Source organism: Pogonomyrmex barbatus, unplaced genomic scaffold (assembly GCF_055798465.1).
Source record: "Pogonomyrmex barbatus isolate J1 unplaced genomic scaffold, ASM5579846v1 scaffold3, whole genome shotgun sequence".
Taxonomy (NCBI): domain Eukaryota; kingdom Metazoa; phylum Arthropoda; class Insecta; order Hymenoptera; family Formicidae; genus Pogonomyrmex; species Pogonomyrmex barbatus.
The window spans coordinates 19,243,509-19,265,401 of NW_028297127.1; the positions used below are offsets into that span (position 1 = coordinate 19,243,509).

Here is a 21,893-nt window from a genome sequence, read left to right on the forward strand (position 1 = left end):
AGAGGAGGGTCACGCCGTTCACTGAACTATCGCGCGCCACGTAAAGGAGACACCCGTTAGATGATCGGGTCATACGGACCCGTGCGAGCTATTCGTAGGCCAATTAACGTAGTTACAGGGAGAGCAGAGTTCGCCAACGTTTTATTACGATTACTACGGGAAAATAACGAGGTAGCTGTATCGACCTTATCGCGAAACCGGGTATCCGCCCGTATTCATAGAAATAGCCCACTTATTTTCGGGTCACCGAAATACGCCGAAGGAGCTCGTCTTCGATCTCTCCTCGAGGATATCCGCTAACAAGGACCCGGTAAAGACCTAATAAAATGCTTGTGGTTCAGGCTCAGCGAATTATAACGGGGATTATTCTTGTTTGAAATTTCTGCACATAGGAGGACTCGCAACTTGTCCCCATTGTATTCAGAAGATAGCAACAAAACGGAATATCGTGATAGTTGGTGTGATGTGTATCAACATAAATAAACAAATAACGGTCGCGAGAGGGGATAGAGGGATGATATTAATTCATGAGATTATTCCATCTGGCTGTTTATTTGGAGTCACATGTAATCCACAAAATTCAAACATAATGATCTCGTGAACTAATATTGGCCGTTTAGTTGTTCATGATCACATTACCGAGCGATATTTAATATTTATGAACAATAAAAATGTATTTCCGTAAATTTTTCTTTTGTCGTAAAATTTTATCACGTTCGTATAAACATTTCTCTTTACGCATGCTTTCTCTATATGTAACTTTCATTCAATCCAAGATTAGATTTAGGATGTCTGAAAAATGATTTATTCGACGATCGATACAAATTCTCAGTAGAATTATTTTTCAGACTAAAGAAACTTACAAAAGTGAAACTGTGTTGTTAATAATAAGATAGGATACTTTTTTCTTTATAAATTTCTTTCAATGTATTCGACGATTTAGGGTTGATTTATTTCTGAGATGAGCCCTTTAACTTTTGGATATTTTGCGATAAAAACGTCGAGTCTACGTAGGAAAAGCGCAGAAATGTGATGACCATCGCAGCTAATGTTCGAACACGTTGGTTGCATGTAAGTTAGAAAAAGAAGGAAAGAAGAACGAAAGGAAAAGAGGAAAGCACCCGTTAGAGACATAACGACGATTCTTTTAACGACGCGCAACGGAAAGGTCGAGGCGAAAGCGAAATAACAGTAAACAGTCAGTTGTAATGTACGATAACACACAATCAAAGTGAATTTCAAGGATAGTTTGGTCTTCTTCGTCATATATATTACGCTCTATATTCCTTCGCTGAGATGCATCCGTTAATTGCAATGTCGCGAAAAAGCAGATAATGTTTACGTTTAATTATCACGCGCGATACAAATAGCGATGTTAACTGAAAACTCATTCGACATTACCGAATAATCGCGTAATCGCTAGCAATAGTCATGTAAATCTATGTAAATGCACCTAACTGTAGTAGCTTAACTTATTAACCGTAACGACGTAATTTCGGAATGTTTATTTTGTGAAAATAAACAGGGGCTGGGGAAATAATTGCAATTAATGAGAAATTACTGAAAATAGAATTGTAGAAATAATTACAGTCGCTGCAAAGTGCCGCGCTAAAGTGGTATCTTCAAAATAACCATGAGTTGTCACGGCAAGTTTCATCTTAAACTTCTGTTGTCGCACGCGACTTGGCGCAGCACATTAACATTTACCATATTCAAAGCATTATAAATGGTTTTCACTGAGAACGAGAGACCTGTCGTCGATCTACATAAGATATATCGTTAAGCTTCTGCATCGTTACACGACCGACAGTTCTAATTGGTAACGGATAAAAAGAGCGAACGATTTTGTCACGCGACAATCGCGGCATTAGTTAACGAAAGAACTTGATAACGCTCAACAACATAAATAACTTGGGCAAAATAGAAAAAAATTCTGTTTCATTCAAATTATTCCCGTCGTTTTCCGCGTTCCGATGTAAAATAATTTTGTCGCTGTTAACGTTGAATATCTCGGTCTTGTGTTTAACTTGTCACGTTTGCTCGACGACGATATATTTTGGGCATAGTCGTGCAACTTGGACAAATAGGTTTTTATCACGGGCTCTAACATGTTGCATAATTTATAAGCTACGAGTCAGAGGAATTCAAAATGAAATATGACATCGAGTTGTAGTACAACGAGAGATCGCCAGGCGTAACATTTGTGCGAGACATGTGAATGTCGCACGTATCACGAAGGATCTTATTTGGATGTTATTTTGGTGTTACTTGTGTATGTGTGTGTGTGTGTGAGATCGAATACATTTAAAACACTACGCGATAAAGATGCTCGTAATATCGGACGAAACATTTTATCGTTTTTTATTTGCGAGATGCGAGAGCGGCTACGAATTTTATGAAGCAAGTAATCAAATTAAATCTAGTGAAAGAGAGAGAGAGAGAGAGAGAGAGAGAGAGAGAGAGAGAGAGAGAGATCATAATATCAAAGATTGCTGATTTTATAGAGATCAGTTTAAAAAGTTGTTTTTTCTATTCCAAATATTGCGAAAAAATAAACGGCGAGCAAGTGCGAAAATAACAAGAAAATATTTGTGTGAAAAACAAAAAGTAAGATACAGTCTTTGAATATATTGGGAATTGGGATTTTTAATGTATACATTTTTATGTTTTAATTTCGCATTTCCAAGTATCTCAAATATTTATTAACAAATAATAACGTTTCAACTTTTACTATTTTTATCGCGCATTTCGATATTTTTATATTCATTATTATATTATCTTTCTGTAACTACAACTGCCGTTGATCATTCTTTGTCGCGATTCGCCGTGTTTCGATATTCATTTCCGATATTTGTCGAAATACCTCAAGTTTATTTTGAAAAGTAGTAGCATCACTGGGCCGATTTCGTTATTTGTTTTCTTTTCCTCTTGCCTTCCAAGAAAGCTGAAAGGTGCTCCACGCTTACAGTTAGTTGCATACAGTGCAATTAAAACGGGCGCATTTGAACGTTGCGATGTGATTGGTTCGCCATTCCGACCGTTACGAAGTACGACAATCGTAGCGTCGCGTTTCGATTTTGAATCGCGATCAGTTCACGGAATGCGTCGCGAGGATTCGCCCGAGTTTTTCATTACCTCCGTATCGTTCGCGAGTGTTAACGTAGAAAAAAAATGTATTAATTTCGTGCGCACGTATTTCTCGCGAGGTATCGGACGCATGTTGTAACGTGCTAAAGCATATCGGCATCACATATGTGCACCTGTGTCGCGATATCGATGATCCATTTCCGAAGCGTCCGGGGATGCTAGCTCATCTCGGCCATCTTGTCGCGACAAAAGTGAGACTCGATACGCGGTCGTCGTAGGTACGCATAACTTAGAGATGTGCGAATTAAGGATTTTTGACATCGAATCGAATCGAATTTTATTTCTTTGTTTGTATCCGAATCAAATCAGAAAAAAATTTCACCCACATTGAATCGAATCGGATACAAAACCGAATCGAGTTGTTGAAACGTAACTTTTAATCAACGACATAATTATTGTTAGACTGAGTTTTAATATAGAGATAATAAAGGAAGAAATTTTCAAATAGTTTTTCGCACATCTCTAGCATAAATTATCATTATTTTATACGTAAACACATCGATAGCTCATACATACACGCTCACGTACATTCGCATGGTTAAAAATAATATTCTTGCATCGCCGTGGACAGTTTCACGTTCGATTCGATAATCACTCATGTATGCGAACACACAACGTATGTACAAACTTGGTCGCAGATGTTTCGTGATATCGCCGAGGAAAGAATCGGAATTAGAAACACGATTGAATATCATAATCGCGCATTCGCCATTGTATCTTGTTGCGTGCGGAATACGTCAGAAAATATACACAATTAATCAGAATCGTAAATTCATTCTCACCGGTATTCAAACATTTGAATAAAGAAGAATAGAACTCCCAGTTTTAATACAGATCCGTTTTATTGGATGCGCGCGCTCGCCCGTCGATGCCGCGCGTTTCACAATGCGAAATGTAAATAACTCAATGCGCGCCTCGGCAAGCCAATCTTTTTTTTCGGTTGTACTCAATTTCCGCGATCGCGAGCGTGGGACGCGTCTCGCGTCGCGACGAGTTACGTCGAAACCGATCAGAATATTACCCCGACAGGCGAACTTTTACCAAACGTCGTGACAACGACACCCCGATGGTGTGCTCCCTCTTTGCGTCCCGCCAGCCTGTATATCCCTTCAATCGCGCACGTTGTAACGACGACGACGACGACGACGAGGAGGAGGACGACGAGAACGAGGACGAGGTCGGGGGAAGTGCAACACAGCCGCTACGGCGTTGTCTCGATCGCGTCCATCGGTGTGTATCGGTGGACACCCGTTAGATGGTGTAGAAACGGGAGAGGGACGGCGGTGGGCCAGGTGGTCCGTCGGTGCGAATATCCATTATAGATTCGACGGAGTGTAGCTGTCGTATCCGCGCGGCTTTTCGGCGCGCGCGCGTATGTGTGTATTCCGGTTTCGTGGTATTCCGGTCTCCGAAGAGCATCGCGTTCCGGCGCGCGCGCGCCGCGTCGATGTGTTGTGCGCGCTCGCCCCGCAGATCCCGTCCGTCCGTCCGTCGGGTCGGTGGGCAGCCGTCTAGTTGGCGAGGGCGCCAGTGTCGGATGCTCGCGGCGCCACCGGTTCACTCCGCCATCGGCGCCCGCGACATTCGGACGTGTCGAGCGAGAGACGTGTGACCGTGCACGACCTCGTCCGGTGTGATCTTGGGCGGACAGGCGCGAGCGCGACGCAACGCGACGCGACGGAGAAGAGGCAGCCGAGCGCGAGTTAAATCGTATTACGTGCGTAACGCGAGACTCACGGAGAGAACGCGTACAGAACGAATCGACGATTCCAATCGTACCGTGTGTTATCTGTATATTGGCAGTGCGTTGAGAGAGTGCGCGGACGGAAAGAAAGAGAGAGAGAGTGACACGCGAAGACAGAAACAATAGGAATCGATTTTCCTCTGTGCGATCTATTCGCGCCGCCGAGCATCGGACCAAACCGGAACAGCCAAAGTGAGGAAAGAGAAAATGTGAAGACAGTGCGAGTCAAAGTTTTTTCTTTGCTTCTCTCTCTTTCTCTCTCCTTCTTGTTTGTTGCGGAGATTCGCCGGTCGCGCGGCTCGTGTCATCCGAGTTTAGAGAGTGCGAGGGTTTAAAAGCTCCCACCTACTTCCCCTCCTTCGCTAGCGAAGGTTTCCTTCGTGACGCGGAACTCGGCGTGTTTGCGAGATTGGTGTGCGTTTCAGCGTCATTTTAGCGACGCTTCTCGTGACAGCGTAACGGGGATCTCCCAGAACAGCGCGGAATGACGCGGACGGGAACGGAGTGATTCGCGGAATAGCAGCCGCGTCCGGGGATAAGAAGAGAGACAGACTTGCTCCTCGCGCGCGGACGACCGACGCAACGTTACGCGACGCGACGCAACGCAACGCAACGCAACGCAACGCAACGCACAACGCACAACGACTCGTGGTGTGCGACGCGACGTTCCCATTGCGGTTTTCGTTGATCGTCGTGTGGAATCCATCGCACGGAGTGAGAGAGCGACCACCGTTGATGTCCGACAAGGAGCTCTCGTGAAATCGTGGAAGGTGATACGGCGGATTTGTGCGTTCCTGGAATAAACCAGCCGGCGACCTCGCGAAGGAGAGTGGAAAGAGCTCGGACGTGTGCCCGCCACAGGAAGTTCCCCTCTCTCGTGAGTTTTTACACAGAGTGTTATTTCTTATTTTTCACTTGCCACTTGCCTCGAAATGCCATGGACCACCAAAGGTAATGCTCACGATATTCCGATTGACCTACACACCCCGATTGTGAAAAGTAACGCGTATTTTGTCGATATCAGCGAGCATTTTTTCGTAATAGCGATAACTATAATCGGGGTTTCTTTCATGAAAGTCGTTGCGATATTTATACGTGTCGTGTTTCCATGTGTTTCTTTTACGAACGTTTCGCACGAAAAACGGGAAAAGAATTGAAATTATAATTCTCTCTTAATTTGATTCCGTTCATTCATCCGTGAAACCTGAATCCGAATTTCAAAGTAATCAATCGAAGTAACGAAACTGTTGTGGATTTACTTACGCGGTTTATAAAGCAAATTTTAATGTTTTGCTTTTAATGTAAACGCAGATAAATGATTTCAGTGTCGTAGATATTACAGTAATTAGAAAGACTGCGACAATTTTAAATTGTTTCTTTCATATTTATAATATGGAAAATTAAACTGAATTAATAAATGAAACCGAATAAATAAACAATGGATAAACTTTTATCGACAAGATGGAGAGATGGATTATAGCGAAGTGAAAAATCAGAAATGCAGATACGCGACGTACGATAGATAAATGGAGCATCGACATTGTTGAATATTGAAGCGTTGGAGAAAGATGGAGGGAAACGGAAGCGCGAGCGCATAGCTTTCTAGACATTTCTTTTTCTTTCTACCTACGAGACAAATGAGTATTTGTCACCCATGTGCATTATGCTATATGAAGACGTGAAGGAACGAACGAATGAACGAATGCACGCACTGCGAGTGAAATATGTATGTTTGCATTTCCCTCATAGCGCATGCATTCGGTCGTTCCATTACGCATTCATACGACAGTGCACGTGAACGAAAAGTATTCGCGTGTTTTGTAGAAAAAGAGAAACAGGATATTATTTTCGTTTCTCCCTCCTCCCGTTCGCGCGTCCCAGACGTTTTAGATTTTCATTAAAGTCGTTTTAACTTTTTTTTTCGTTATAACTTTTTTTTTGCTCAATCTCTTTTCTAAATATTGGTATTGTAATATAATTCTCGAAGATGCGAAGAATCTTTAAATTCGATTACGACAAATCGAATTATATTTATATTACATTACCATATGTACAGAGATGTTTTCATATTAAATGACATAAGTTTTGAAAAATAATATTATCAAGATATAATCTCTTTCTATCTTAGTGTTTAGTATAAATATCTCATAATTTGTTAGAGCTTGTTTCGCACCTTCAGCTAAAATTGTAATTTAAATGTGAAAATGAAATTCACTCAGATGTCGCTAAGCGACATTTAATGAGACAGATGATAAAAATTCGCAGATCCGAAATACTACGTAATCAAAATGGCATCGGGTAATTTCGTTAATGTCGCAATGGCGTAACGGATCGGACGGTTTCGCGCGTCCTTCGAGGAGGCTCGTCCTCGAGGGAACGGCGCGCGTGGAAGCGAGGCGAGTAATTAGACGTGTCGCGCGAGAAACGCATTCGTTAGCGGTGCGCGATCGCGTTCCGCCGCGCACGGAAATCTTTCCCGTTGCTTTTCTCGCGGTATCCGCGATAATCGCGATAGCGAGAAGGTCGTCCCGTAGAAAAAAGCCATGGGAGAGACAATGGTGACGTGTGGTGACGGCGTACAACTCTCATCCGCCGTTGGAATATCGACTACTATTAACGCGCTTTTCCGCGCTTACGTAACTCCGCGAGCGTTACGTGCAGCAAAGTGTGTTACACGGAAGTCCGACATTACCGAATTTATTATGCATCTCTGCCGTTGTAACACGGATCTGAAATAGTCTGAAGGGCAAGGGGTTGATCCCTGCATGCCTGGCACGTCACTGCGGTATTGCAGATTTATTGTGGGGCGAGCGACTTTTTTCTTATTAAATCGATCTACGCGATCATGTTAATTCGAGTTTTTTTTTAAAACGAAAATATACCGTTTAAAAAACGTTATATTCTCGATGAATATTTCCGAGTAAAATTCTTTAGCGCGTGATGTCTCGACGATTAGGGATTTAAAGGCTTAAGTTTCCGGTCAGTTTTCCGGATTCGTCTCCGAAGTGTTGGGCGATAAAGGAAGCGCGGTACCGTCCGATAAACAATTCTCTCGCGAGATAGATGTACCCGACTCTCTCGTCGTTCTCAGAGCGAGCTAAGCCGGCAAAATCGAGAACCACCATCGGTAACGGATCTGCCTCGGTTTCGCGAGTCGCTTCCTCGCGGCGTTTTACCGTTAACGACCTAAATCGAGCGAGCAGCGAGAGATGCGCGTCGCGCGTTCGCGAGGGCACTTCTTGCGACAGTCGAGAAGTTGCGGCTCTCTTCCTCGGTTTTTCGTCTTTCCACGTTTTTCCCGATGGCACGTTTAACGCGAGGATCTCAACTTGCTCGTAAGGAAAACTCGGAGATGCCTCCAAAATTGTCGATCCGGCTTAAAAGAGGTTATTTTGTCTTCACAGCTTTGTCCTGTGATGTTTTGTTCTTTCCTAGATGCTACGCTAGAGCGTCTAATCAATAGTGGAATAAGCTTATATATTTGAGATAATAGAAATCGAGTAAACGAGTTTGGCAAAATTAACTTTGTACGTTTATTAAAAGTAAATATTATCTATTTTCTTCCATTTCAATATTTTTCTTGTAATATTCAGAATTATAAAAATAGAATTATGTACGTTTCTTGACGATGATAGTTGAAAGCATTTTAACAGTAAACTTTACAGTTAACTTTACAGTAAACTTTATTTTAGTTGGTGTTTATACGGTCAAAAAGGTCTAAAGATTTTTAGAGACATATGTACAAACAACATTGTAATAAGAGAGCTCCTCTCTCTCTCTCTTTCCTTTCTCTCTTCTTCTCTTTACGCGTACACGTTTTTATTGCGTTTCATACTCTTTGTTTTTGTTCAAAGTAAGTAGGAAAGAACTTTACTTTCCACCGAAAATTAAACAGCCCGTTCCGACAGCAGGTTTGCTATTCGCACAAAGCTCTATAGCGTGATGCTGTCCGCTGTCGCTGTATCGGGTATCTATGGGTAAGCAACAATAGTTTACGTCTACGTGAACTATCATGTGATCTATGTAGATTGTGCATAATCCATGAACCGTGCGTGAACCGTACACACTTCTGCTTAGTTGTGGATCTAGCTTAACGCGGGGGAAGCACACTGTTGCGGTTTGATCGATGGTATACATGTCTCGCTTGCCGATGAGTCGCATCCGAGTGCATCATCGATTGCCCGTTCGATCGATGTGGCCTGTCTCGGATCGAGAATCGTTCTAAAGACTTCTCGCGCCCTTCTTTTCCCCATCCCCCCCCCCCTCTACTTTTCAAACTTGGCAAAAGTGAAGAGATAAAAGAACGAATTTTAAAACTTTTATTATTCCGAAACTAACGAGTTTAATGAAAAAAAAAAGGGGGGGGGGTGCTTTAACTCCTCGAGCATTCGGCACACACGAATGTGGATAACTCGACGTTGTTTCTGGACGAGGAATATTTGTCGAGTGAACGCATCGTTTCGCGTTCGCATCTTTGGGCTATTAAATTCGATCCTTTTGTTTTTGTCGGCGCGGAAAGGTCACGGCTTGTCTTGCATCGGAGAAATATACGGAGCCGCGCACACAGATCGGGCGCTGTTATCGGTGATAGGTGCGCCTTGATGGTGATTAAGCGGTCGATAACGCGACAGAAGGCCGCGCGCGCGCGCGCGCGCGCGCGCGCGAGCGACTATAATCTCTCATTCAGTCCAAGTTCCGTTTTAAATTGCGTTCGCGTCGCAATCTCGCGCAAAGGCGGTCACACTCCACTGAAGCGCTGATAAGAATCGAGAATCAACCGAACGCCGTGATGGTTACATACGGATGATGGATGATTTTGCGTGTTATCGATTTGTTGCCGATTTGTTGAATTTTGGAAAGTACGCTCTGAAAACACTCGTATTTCGTATCGCAATCGTAAAGTCATATTGCGCGATATAAAGCGCGCAGCGACACAATTAATCGTTTGCTCGACAGCTGACTGATAATGCAATTTTTTTTCGATACGCGGAACGTAAATGTTATCGTTTAATCATTACTGATATTACTCGGCTCATAAAAGGTTCATCGCAACTATGGATTCACTTCTATAGGTGTGCGTTACTAAAAATATATTTTAATCTATTTAATATCGTGTTAAAAGTCGTTAAGATTAAATAATCATTTTTGCAAGTTTTCAAAGGTAGCGTATCTAGTTTCGAAAGATCCGAACTTGTTGAAATAAAGTTTACGGGGACATGTGGCAAACTACTGCCGTTTAAAACGCGTTGCTTAGCAGACGGCCCATTTCGCGCAGCGGTCGATCCCACGAAATCGAAACGTGACTAATCGCCAAAGGCGATGGAACGCCATGGTGGACGGCCACGTACGACGCAGCTGATATTTATCGGCACTGTGAAAACCGGTGATACCATATAACGCACGAACGTTAGCCTTTGCGATCGACGACAAAAAGGATCTATCTATAGCCGAATCAACATCAAGTATCAAACATTCGATCATCTGTATGCGATTTAATACTATACTATACTATATGATTCTTTTAAGTTATTTATAACGCGTCAATTGACAGTTTGAAATTAATTAATTTTGGATTGTAACTGCTAAAAATATATAAAAATAAGGAAATAATCTATATCCATCTGCAAGAATAGAGACATTTCCTATATTTATAACGAGATATTTAAGATTCATGACTTATTTATATGACTATTTCATATGATTTCTGAATTTGATTTAGGAATCTGAGAAATACGAACGCGAGATATTTTATTTTGAAACTACTACATATCTAAATATATATATCGCTATCTCTTTCATTATTAATGATTAGTTACGTCTAATTATATAATTATAAATATAATTTATCCAAAAATGTGGTCCATATATGTGTGTGTATGTGCATTAGCATTTCACAGAATCGATATCGACTGTTGCACTCGATTAACTTACCGCGATATCCACCGAATCTCGTGACCGGCCGACGTAATCTGTACACCGCAATTAGCATACATGAATAAAGAAACCATGAATCCGTCAAGTCTACTAGCTAGCACGTTGTGAATGAATACGTATTTATGACTTGACTCATTTTATTAACTCTCCGTCATCATCGGAATCGTAGATGGATAGATTTATATTTTTATATTTTTGAATTAGACATTCGAAAATCAAATAAATCTATAAATAATTAAAATAATTTTATGATTTTTATAATTACTTAACGCGTGCAAAATTATTATGAATAATAATCAATAATAATGAAGCAATTAAAGATTCTCTTTTCGCATTCATTAGATGTCAATGTCATTTTTGAAACGGAAATAATATTTTGAAGCGCTCTATATATTTATCGAAATTATTCTAAGAGAGATTTCGCACAAGAGATACCAAAGAAATACATAGTAAAGAATTCTTGGAGCGTTTCTTGACTTAGCTATCCGGTAGTCTTTCATTACGCTCTATAAATTCGATGAGATTATGATGACCGTCGTGCGCGCTTCTTTGACGATCTTCTTTCTCCTTATTAGACTATTATTTCCAAATAGCATGCACGCTCAGAGAGTGGAAGAAAACTTGACGTACGTAACGTTTCGACCGTGAATTATAATCCACTCGCTACAAACAATTGACATTTTGGATATAGACGCAGAATTGTATTTCTAGGTAAAACACCCGTAAATGTAGTATAACAGATTCGGGCGAGTTTGATGAATGGACGCATAACCGTGTCCTAACTTTGTTATTTAACTGCGACAAAAGTTGCTCATATTAATTTCAAAATGTATGGACGTGCACAAAGGGATTATAGGAAAGCGCTACAAACTTATCACTGTTATCAGATGGGATATTCTAATATGAGAAAACGTTGCTTCATCAATTTTTACATAGCAGCACGTAATCGTTATTTATTAATAGATTATTACAAATTAATATCGTTATGAATAAATAAATAAAATAACTCAGGTGTAAATTATCACGTGTAGATGCATTTATATATTATGCTACTTCTCTCTTCTTTCTCCTTTTTCATTTTTCTCTCATTAAATTGGTCCAAGTTGAAATACGCGCGACGAGGAAACCGTTGCTCGTGGGTACGCCCTCGGATGATTTTTAGTCCCTTATTACGAGACCCCCCGAGTTCGTTCGGTCACGCAACGACGTTTCGTGTCGTGAGAATCTCGGATTCGTTCGCGCGAGAAAACGGGCGAAAGATATATCACGGAGAACAAAGAACGAGAGGATCACGTCGCCGCCGCCGCCGCCGCCGCCGCCGCCGCCGCCGCCGCGGTGACCCGCGCGTATTTTCGACGCAAAATCGATCCGGAAAACGTTGCCGCACGCGTCGTTGTCGTCGCTACGTGCTCGCTCGATCTTTCCCGAGCGTTGCTTTCCCCGCGCTATCTTTCGCGCAGCCTTCGCCGTTTCAGGAAGAGAAAGGGGAGCGGGAGCGAGAGCGGGAGCGAGAGCGGGAGCGGGAGCGAGAGCGGGAGCGAGAGCGGGAGCGAGAGCGGGAGCGAGAGCGGGAACGGGAGCGAGAGCGGGAGCGAGAGCGAGAGCGAGAGCGAGAGCGAGAGCGAGAGCGAGAGCGAGAGCGAGAGCGAGAGCGAGAGCGAGAGCGAGAGCGAGAAGGGCTCTCTCGCCTTCGTTCGTTCTCCCTCGCTTGCTCTCCTTCCGAGCTTTGCTGCTCGTCGATTCTCGAGGGACGACGACGGGGCGAGTTCCCGAAATAATCGTGCGTATCGATCCCCGCGCGACCCGTACAGGGTGAATTTATTCTCGTGCACGGGGTGAACGGAGAAGAGAGAGAGAGAGAGAGAGGGGGGGGAGGGAGGAGGAGAGGGACCGAGCGAGCGGGCGTGCTTCGTTACTTAATCGCTCTGTGTTCGAAATGGGGGCCGTCGCAACGGCCATGTCGTCGGTGCTGTCGCCACGTGCATTTTTCCAAAGCTTAAACGGAGACGGAACGTGTAAGCGACGCGAGTAGCGAAAATTCTCGAATAAAATGAACTTTCAATAGGATTCTCGAAGGAACATTGAGAAGTATGGATTTAAACTTGAGATTATGAAAGAGAAGTCAATATAGAGGTATCGCAAATTTCATAAATTATTATGAATAACAAATTGTTGTTGAGAATAACTTCTCTAGAGAATCATTTACACGACTTTCAAGGTAGAATTTGCAGCATACTTTAGACATAACGTCGCGAGTTGTATCGCGCGAATGTCTCGTTCGAGTAACACATGAAAATCTCGAATCGTGACCATTTCCGCATGGCTATCGTGGTTGCGAGCGTGCGGAATTTTCCTGCGTCAGCTGCGTCGAAATTAACAGTGCAATGATTACCTCAGCGTGTCTTGTCGGACGAGCGTTCAAATAGCTTTTAATATTTCCGTTTAACTTTGATACCTAAAATGGATTGTTATTTCATAAATGCAAACTCTCATTTTTATTATATAGATATAAGATAAAATGGGTATTTTATAGCATTATATCAATAGTTATTGATTCGTAAACGCTTAGAATTAGTTTTATTAAATTTGAAAGTTGAAAAGTGAAATAAAAAATTACTAAAATAGTGAAAATATTTCCGTGCCACGTAATCGTAACAATAAGTTATCTTTTGTATATCTTGTAAGAGATAATTATTAAATTTATTTTTTTCTAAGGGGAGAGAAAAGAGAGACAGACACAAAAATGAATATTCGAAGGATTTTATGATTCGTTTAGCAAACTCGAGAAACTGCTCTTGCTTCCAGCGTAGTTTTTTGCCAGTCTCTCGCTCCGTCAAATCCAGTTTTCTTTTTTGAGTTCATTGTTTCTCGCGCGCGTTTTGTTACGACGCCGTGTCGTATTGTATTCATTGTTTGGGTAAAAGAAGAGAAGGTCGCTTCGTGGTTCAGCGAGAAATATATTCAATATGTCTCACAAATGTCGTCACGCTGAGTTTATCTTTTATTAGCAACTTGTATATCTCTCATTAACCATGTAACATCATTTCGTAGAAAAATTTCTTTTTTTTTTCTTTTTTTTCCCCCGAATGAAATCTTAGTTCAACAATCTTAGTTCAACAAAAAGAAATTTAATTTTATATGATGGGGATGGAAACAAAATATTACTAAGTAGGAAAGCAATCGTAAATTTGGAAAATAATATAATTTGACATTTTGTATAGGTAAATGCGTTAATAGAGTTATAATAATTATATGTAAAAAAAAAAATACTACTTAAGATTTAACACATAGTTGAACAAGATATTTTACACAAGTGCATTCGAAAAATGCTTCAATTAATCTACAGGTAAATGTTAACATATAAGGCGAACATATCGCGTATGGCGGCATTCACAAAGTCAAGGCTGCGTAAGCAGGTTTCCGAATATACAAACAGTAATCAACCAGGCGTGAAATTATCTCTTTCTCTCTTTTTCTGTCTCGGCAGGAATATGCAGAAAATAATTCTAAGATCGACTCTTTCCGCTACCGTCTTGTAGCTGTTCGTGAAACTTCAGTATTTATCGGTATATATCTATTGAAGTATTTTATAACTGCGGAAGAAAAAAATTAGAATTAATTGTCGATCGCAATTGATTAATTTATCTTTGTTTGTTTGCGATTATTATTATTATCGTTAATTTAATTTTTTCTTTTTTCGATTATATGATTGGCTCGATCAATATTATCTGTGTTAAGTAACATTTATTAATATTATTACGAGGAAACAGAGCTGTTTTCCTTATATCGATTTGTTCTGAGGAACGGATCGCATTTCCAATCATAAAGCGGCACTCTCGACACTACAATGAAACCTTTCTTGATTGTAAGGTAGCTTCACGAGCATCTCCGAGCTAAAACGTAATCCAAGATCCACACGAGCGAGCGGCATTCGTTCGTTCGTTCGTTTGTTCGTTCGTTCGTTCGTTCGTTCGTTGGTTCGTTCGTTGGTTCGTTCATTCGTGCGAGCGAAGCGAGTAGACTCATCGCGAAAGATCTTCCCCCGAAACAAGCGCACCAAACTCGTTTTAGCTCCATCCTCGCGGCGCGGCGAGGCGGATCTCGCAGCGTTCCTTTCCACACAACAACCGTCCGGCACATACATTTCGTCCAGAAGTCACGTCGTGTCGTATTCGTTGTTCGGCGAGACGAGCGAAGCGGCGAGGCGCGGTCGAGAGGGAGGAAAGACGAGCGATCGTCTCTCTCTCTCTCTCTCTCTCTCTCTCTCTCTCTCTCTCTCTCTCTCTCTCTCGGTAAAGAATAGGCGTGAGGAAGCTCACCAACCAAGTATCGTACGTTGAAGTCATCATTTTGTGCGTTTCGTGGTACGATGAATATACTCGCGGCACGTATCACGAATTGTTGATTAGACTGAGCGGTGTCACGTTCTAGGTTGTATCTCCGATATCGCGATTTTATTTCCAACACTCGCCAACCTTATTAAATAAAAATATATTCTCTTTCCGTACTTAAACACCTGTATGGTAATTATTCTCTGTCTTCTTTGCCTGCTCCTCTCCGTCGTCAGTATCGTCTCATCTTGGTCGCCGTGAAAATTCGATTTCTGTGCAAACGAGTGAAATCAAGAAGAAAGCGATGCGACGACGACGGAACGAATCAAGGAGAAAGGCCTGTTGTTGAATGTATCTGAGCATGTGCGCACGCGTTTCGCCTACGTTTGTGTGTGTGTGTGTGTGTGTGTGTGTGTGTGTGTGTGTGTGTGTGTGTGTGTGTGTGTGTACGAGAAGATAGGACAAAAGACGAACGGTAAAGAGAGAGAAAGAGAAAGGGGAGAGAGAGAGAGAGAGAGAGAGAGAGAGAGAGAGAGAGAGAGAGAGAGAGAGAGAGAGAGAGAGAGAGAGGGGAGGGCAAGAATACGGGCGAGAGAAAGGATGCGTTCGAGTTCTCGACGGTGATCGAACGTGGGTCTGGTTGTTTGCTGCGTGGCTGCGGGTCGAAGAGGGTCTGAAAGCTGGAAAAGCCGGACGGGTGAGGGGAGAGGAAGAAACGGCGACAGGCGGCGGGCGGAGGAGCCTCGCTTCTCTTCCGGAGGACAGGCGGTTCGCAGAGGTACGGAATAGTTACGTGCCGTTGCGATGAAAACGTTCGATAATTATCCACGAGAAATTACGAAGCCTTGCGACACTATCCGAAAATGGTTGCCGTCGTGAATGATTATGATCGGTATCTGCTTTCAGATAAAACAAACGGGAGAAAGAGAAGGACGGGTCATGCGCGAGACACTCATTACATTGCCAAATTGTTAAAGCAGGCAATTTTGCAAATTATGTTCGTTATGTTTGTGTTTTTAATGTTATACAAATATTCTTCAGTGATGTGAACACAAATTACGTAAACCATAACGCATTTTCGAAATTCGTACAAATGCATAATTGAATACGGCACGTTGCAGGCGTGCCATTTAGCGTTTTACCTATTTATGGTACGGGACGTGCATGCGCGTATATATATATATATTATATCACGCTAGTAGTAGGATCGATTATGTGCGCATTTTCTTTTACGTAATAACGTTCACCGACGACCGTTCATAATTAATTGTGTCCATTTAAATATAAAATTCGTATCACCGCGGAAATGGAACGACTCCACGTTAGCAAATTGCGATCGTAAAATCGGCGAGCGGACGATAGTTGTATGTCGTGCGACATTACGAGGGGACTCAGAAGTTTTCCATTTACCGTTAGCGATGCCCGGCACCGCCCCTGTTAGGGTCGTTTCTACGCCGAGTGATCGACCGTAGGCAGCTTTAGTACGTACTATTAGGACATGCAATCTGTTCATTTAAGTTAAAAACCAAATATGAAATTTTGCGTTATTTATTTATTAGCAACTGTAATTTAATTTGTACAACCTTTTGATTTTTGTGTTCATTTAGAAAGACAATCAAAGCTTTTATCTATAAAATATAAATAATTATTGATGAGTATTATCTCGAGCATCTTAAATATTTCACATTATTTTAGTAACATCTTGACAATATAGATTAAAATAGAATAATCGATTTATGCCAATAGTAGAAAACATTAGATTAGGTTTTTATTTGTTGTTAACCACACAAGAAAGAAATATCAGTTATCTATCCAAGAGAAATATTCTTTGAAGATATAAATTTACGTATAATAAAGATTAAAATTGTTCATTTTTTATTTCTTTCACGAAAATTTTGATTTTTTTCTTCATAATGCAAACGCGCATTGCGTTGGACGCTTATTATTTTCTTATTTATTCTTTTCCGCGTTCGCGCTAGAACAATGAACATTTATTGCGCGGCGCGCTCTTTTAGCTTTGATGCTGGATGATTTAAATGACAATGACCGTGTCGAGTGGAGTTAGTTCTGGGCACTGTACTCGACTACTCGATCGGCTCTCACTCTCACCATTATGCTAATAAGTCGTATTGTTGTCAGTTACGATCATATGTTAGCTGGATACTAATAACTTCTTTGTTTACTTGCTTATTGAGAATTTAAGATGTCATGAGAACGTGCGCATTGAGATTGCGAGTGATTTACGTTTCGTTACTCAAAATCAAATAAAAATCGCTTTTTTTGGTAAAAAAAAAATATAAATTTACAAATTTAAAAATTAATTGTCTGATCTTTCTTAAATTAATGATTGGCACCGCATCTAAATATAATGCACTTGTAACTTGAAAAGAATCCACGATGAATTAATTTAAATATATTGTGCATAATATTATTGCGTAACGAATGGGCACGTATAACATTGACAGTTCACGTTTGAGTAAGAATTAGCATGTGCGTAAGATTTTGCGCGAAACACACCGACACATTCGATGATGCGGTGGTAATCGAATTTCCGTAATGTCTAACGACGTCTATCGACTCATTAGGTGTTGCCATTACAGAGAAGGGGGAGATACGGTTACATGAGGGCTACCAAATGATCGATACGAATTGACTGGCACATTTGTGTGTCGTGAATGTCCGTGACGTGCATGAAATTGAAGCAGAACACCGGATCGCCAGTGAATCTACATTTACCATTTCATCGCTTTTTCGCAAGATAAGCTCACATGTGTGTGTATACGATAAACTATTTTACACGAATCCATTAATTACGCCAATCGTTTGTAATCCACAATAATTACGGTATTTTATATTCTTTAGACAATTGATTTTAATAATTATATGTAACTAATTGGAATCAAAATTATTAAATGCGTTGTTTGTAATACAAAACTTTACGAAGAATCGTTACAACACATTATGTGTTGTAAGATGTTTATTAAGAACTTTAAACATTTCGAAAATTCAAGAAACTTGTTATAATTCTCTGTCTTCAATTATCTCTGCTAAAATATATCGGATTGTTTAATAATACTAATATTCTGTCTTTTTCTTTCTGTAAACAGTATCGAATGCAATATCGACAAATTCCAGTATAATCTAATGAGAGAATTGAGTCGGATAAATGATTGGAGCAATTCCGATAGCTGTGATGAACGATTTGTTTGGAAATAATCAATTTAATATACGATTCACCATCAACAAATTAACGTAATGCGGAGAAAAGCGCTGCGCGCGTTCGATGCATTACCGAACAGATGCGAAACTTGAAAAATAATTTATCGTGCCGTTTATGCAATCGACGCTCGCGAAGAGACGCATTGTTACCGCGGTCCCATTCATGATGATTATTTGTCTCGTTTAACACAGACCTTGTCTTTCTACGCGGGCTCGAGAGAGATCAATGACAGATGTTATACAATACACTTGAACAATGGATCGACGACACGGAGATCGCATCCGTTCGATTGCCGGTACGACAGTTATAATAAGATGGGAACGTGCAACTAAGTTTGCACAAATATCGGAATATATGCAAGGTTACTCGCATATATGTGACTATTTACAATCGTCGTAACACAACGGTAAAAAGAATGTCAAATGAAATCTAATATTTTTATATAAATAAGAGAAAGGTTGTAAAGAGAGTTTTAAATTCGTGCTGTAAAGCTGAGTTTATGATATATGTTATTGTTGGAAGAACACTTTTCGTCACTAAACCGTGCCGCATATATCATTGTGATGTGCAATGAATACTCGTATGTTTTGACATGTCTACTCGCAAAATATACCGTTGACGTGAGCGTGAGCGAAATTTTATTCTTTTTATTCTTGATGCAATCGCGATTCATTAAATTTCGCAATTTTCATATAAAATATAGGAAATAAATGAGCGATTAATGCATTTACGAGAGTATCGTGTTTCATCATTTTTTTCTCGCATTTTTCGCTTTCACCGCTTTCTGATGTGTCGGAACAAATCGAAAACGATTTCGTGTCGCGTATGCTAATCGACTTTGGAAATCTTGGTTCGCGCAGAAACTAACCCACATGTAACAAATTTAGGTACTACGCATATTATACGCTGCTCCATTTACATGAATTCGCCGACAGGTGTGACACATGCACGATATCAAGTCTTTTTACTTCTTCCGCGGTAATCCACGCCATGGAAATCCCAAGTGACGTCTCGCGTGTGTTGTACTAAACAGGTATATATAGCTTATGTACGTTGTGTAAGTTATAATTTATGCAATATCCGATGAAATGACACAGATCGACCGAGATATGGATATCGAGCGAGAAATAGAGAAGGAATCCGCGTGCGCGGATAAGAGAAAATTCGTAAATTAACGTAACTTGAACGTTATTACTTTTTCACACGTGATAGGACGCCCGATGAAGAGCTCACGCGATGATAGTGGTATTTTTACACTAACTAACGAAGGAACGAACGAAGGAACGGTCGGTCGAGCTAGAGCGATTCGCCTCGCGACGCGTATGCGCGCATATACGCACCGGTCGGCGCGCGTATTTTATTTCCCCTCGGCCGTTTCTCAAGCGTACCTGCTCGCACGCGATTCCATATAAGAAGGTCGACGCTGCGCGTCGTAACGTGCCTCTTGAAACTCGATATATGTGTGTGGCACAGATTCGTGCCACTCACACACACATACACACACACACACACACACACACACACAGAGATACGTGCGCGCGTATCGAGCGGGCAGGAGCGTGCGCACGCGGTACGAGAGTGCACAATAATTCCGCGTCGTTCGCGCAGCTGTCTTAAAAAAAATGGAGAACGGTCTCCTGGTAAAAAAACCGATGCCCCGTAGACTCCGCCCCGTGCTGACGGACGTCAGCCGAAAAACTTTCCAGCATTTTTATCGCATCGACAGAGACGACGGGGGAATCGTCCACGGAATCGATTCCACGATATGTTCCCCCCTCGCCGCGAGAGATCGCCCGCGATCTTTATGCGCGAAGTTTGATCGCACGTCAGCTGTTATGCGTTAAACGTGTTAAGGATGCGCGGGATGCATCGGATCGTGCGGTTATGTTTTCTCTTTTGGCTGTCAGCAGCTCGGAATGTTGGCATTCCCCGTTTATAAGTGTATAAGTTCATGCTAATTGAAGTAAAGAAGCTTAAGATTGTAATTACCTGTAGCGCGTCTAATTTTACAAATAATTTAAAAAAAAAAATTGTATTTGTTGTCGCGCTCGATTAATTTTACGATAATTCCTCCCTTTCTTTCTATTCGTTGATATTTACGTTATACCGTGTGCTACAAATAGTTAGACGTTATAATCAAGCAGGATGAATTTTACGCCCATAAAAAACTTTCAAAAGTACAGTGAATGGGACGTGTACGCGTGATGTAATCCTCTTTTGCGTACTTTTCTCGGATGAATATACTAGCTGCTTGTATAAGTTACTTTTTTAACGGTTCTAAAGAGCGAGCGAGGCAAACGAGATTTATTAAAATCTCGGGCATAAGATACTTAAAGTATCAGATTCTTTATTCTGTGAATTTTACCTTTTCTATTTGAAGTGTAATCCAAAACAATGAAAGGTGCGATAAAGAAAGAAACTCTCAAAGTAGCGATTTTTCCAAGTCCTCCCCCCTCCCCCCCCCGTTATTTCCAAGAATAAATATAATACACATTATAGAAAAATTTGTTAATAATATTCGATCTATCTCTGAAATTATCTAAATTTTAATTTTGTCTGTTGCAAATTCTTTAATGATCAACGATAACTTGCGATAACTTACGTCCTCGAATTCGCCTCAAATTGACGTGGAAAGATGAAATACTTGGAAGACTATGTACGAACGGAAGATGCAAGTAGGGACCATCATTAATTGTGACATATCAGCCATTGAATGGCTCGGCGAGAACGAGGCTGACAAATACGCTATTCAGGTTTTCTGCATTATACGATTCGCCGTCCGCCGCCGTCTTCTATTGATATACCGTTCTCCCACAACGTTCATTCCCCGTTTTAACCCGAGAGACGAACCGGTCCTCTCGCGCGCGTTATTGATTAATGTATTCGATATTCCCGATCGACGCCGTCGCCGCCGACTTCCTCCTCGCGCTCTCTCTCTCTCTCTCTCTCCCCCCCCCCCCTCGTTCCCCCCCTCCTCCCTCCTCTTTCTCCCTTCTCCTCTTCCTCTTTCTCGTGCCGCTCATGTTGCATGTCCCCCAATCTTATCGATTACCTATATTCGATTTTAATTGTCCGCTATCCCTTCTCCGTTATGTCACCTCACATTAATTTCTGCACCGCTTTCCATTGCGTATGATCACCGACTATGATTTCCAGATATCACAGCATATATTATTACTGAGGATGAGTGATAAGTAAATTGCTGCGCTAATTCTAATTTTGTGTCTGTTAGCAATCATATTTCATCATCGAACTACTGCTACGAGAGATGTTACCTATTTCTCAGCTTGATATATTCTATATTATTTCAACATATTAGAGAATATATAACATATACGAGAGAAAGAGAAACATTTGTATTTTTCGTATATTTCTTAAAATGTAAATCAATGAGAATTACTACAACTTCAATTAAACATTTTTAACATTTGACTTTTTTAAATCTTAAAATTTTATATTAAAAATTGAATAAGAAATGTATAGCCAAGTTAGAAAAAATATTCTAATTTGAAAGATA

At 41.1% G+C, this 21,893-nt stretch overlaps 1 protein-coding gene and 1 long non-coding RNA gene across 14 annotated transcripts in view; one reads left to right on the plus strand and one right to left on the minus strand.

Annotated features, from left to right (window-relative positions):
* The first annotated feature begins 4,644 nt into the window (after nucleotides 1-4,644).
* LOC105423912 (bromodomain adjacent to zinc finger domain protein 2B) overlaps nucleotides 4,645-21,893 on the plus strand; it is a 151,512-nt gene continuing 134,263 nt past the window's right edge. For 4 of the 13 annotated variants that reach the window (XM_089080259.1, XM_089080263.1, XM_089080264.1 and 1 more), the window contains exon 1: nucleotides 4,645-5,768. The gene's annotated coding sequence lies outside the window, so the exon portion shown is untranslated. The remainder of the gene's footprint in view (nucleotides 5,769-21,893) is intronic. The other 9 variants (XM_089080267.1, XM_089080260.1, XM_089080262.1 and 6 more) reach the window with 3 other exon arrangements.
* Nucleotides 14,009-14,961, minus strand: LOC148936133 (uncharacterized). The gene is made up of 2 exons (XR_016139975.1): nucleotides 14,586-14,961; nucleotides 14,009-14,418 (listed from the first exon to the last, which is right to left on the minus strand). It is a non-coding gene; the product is annotated as an uncharacterized LOC148936133 (long non-coding RNA).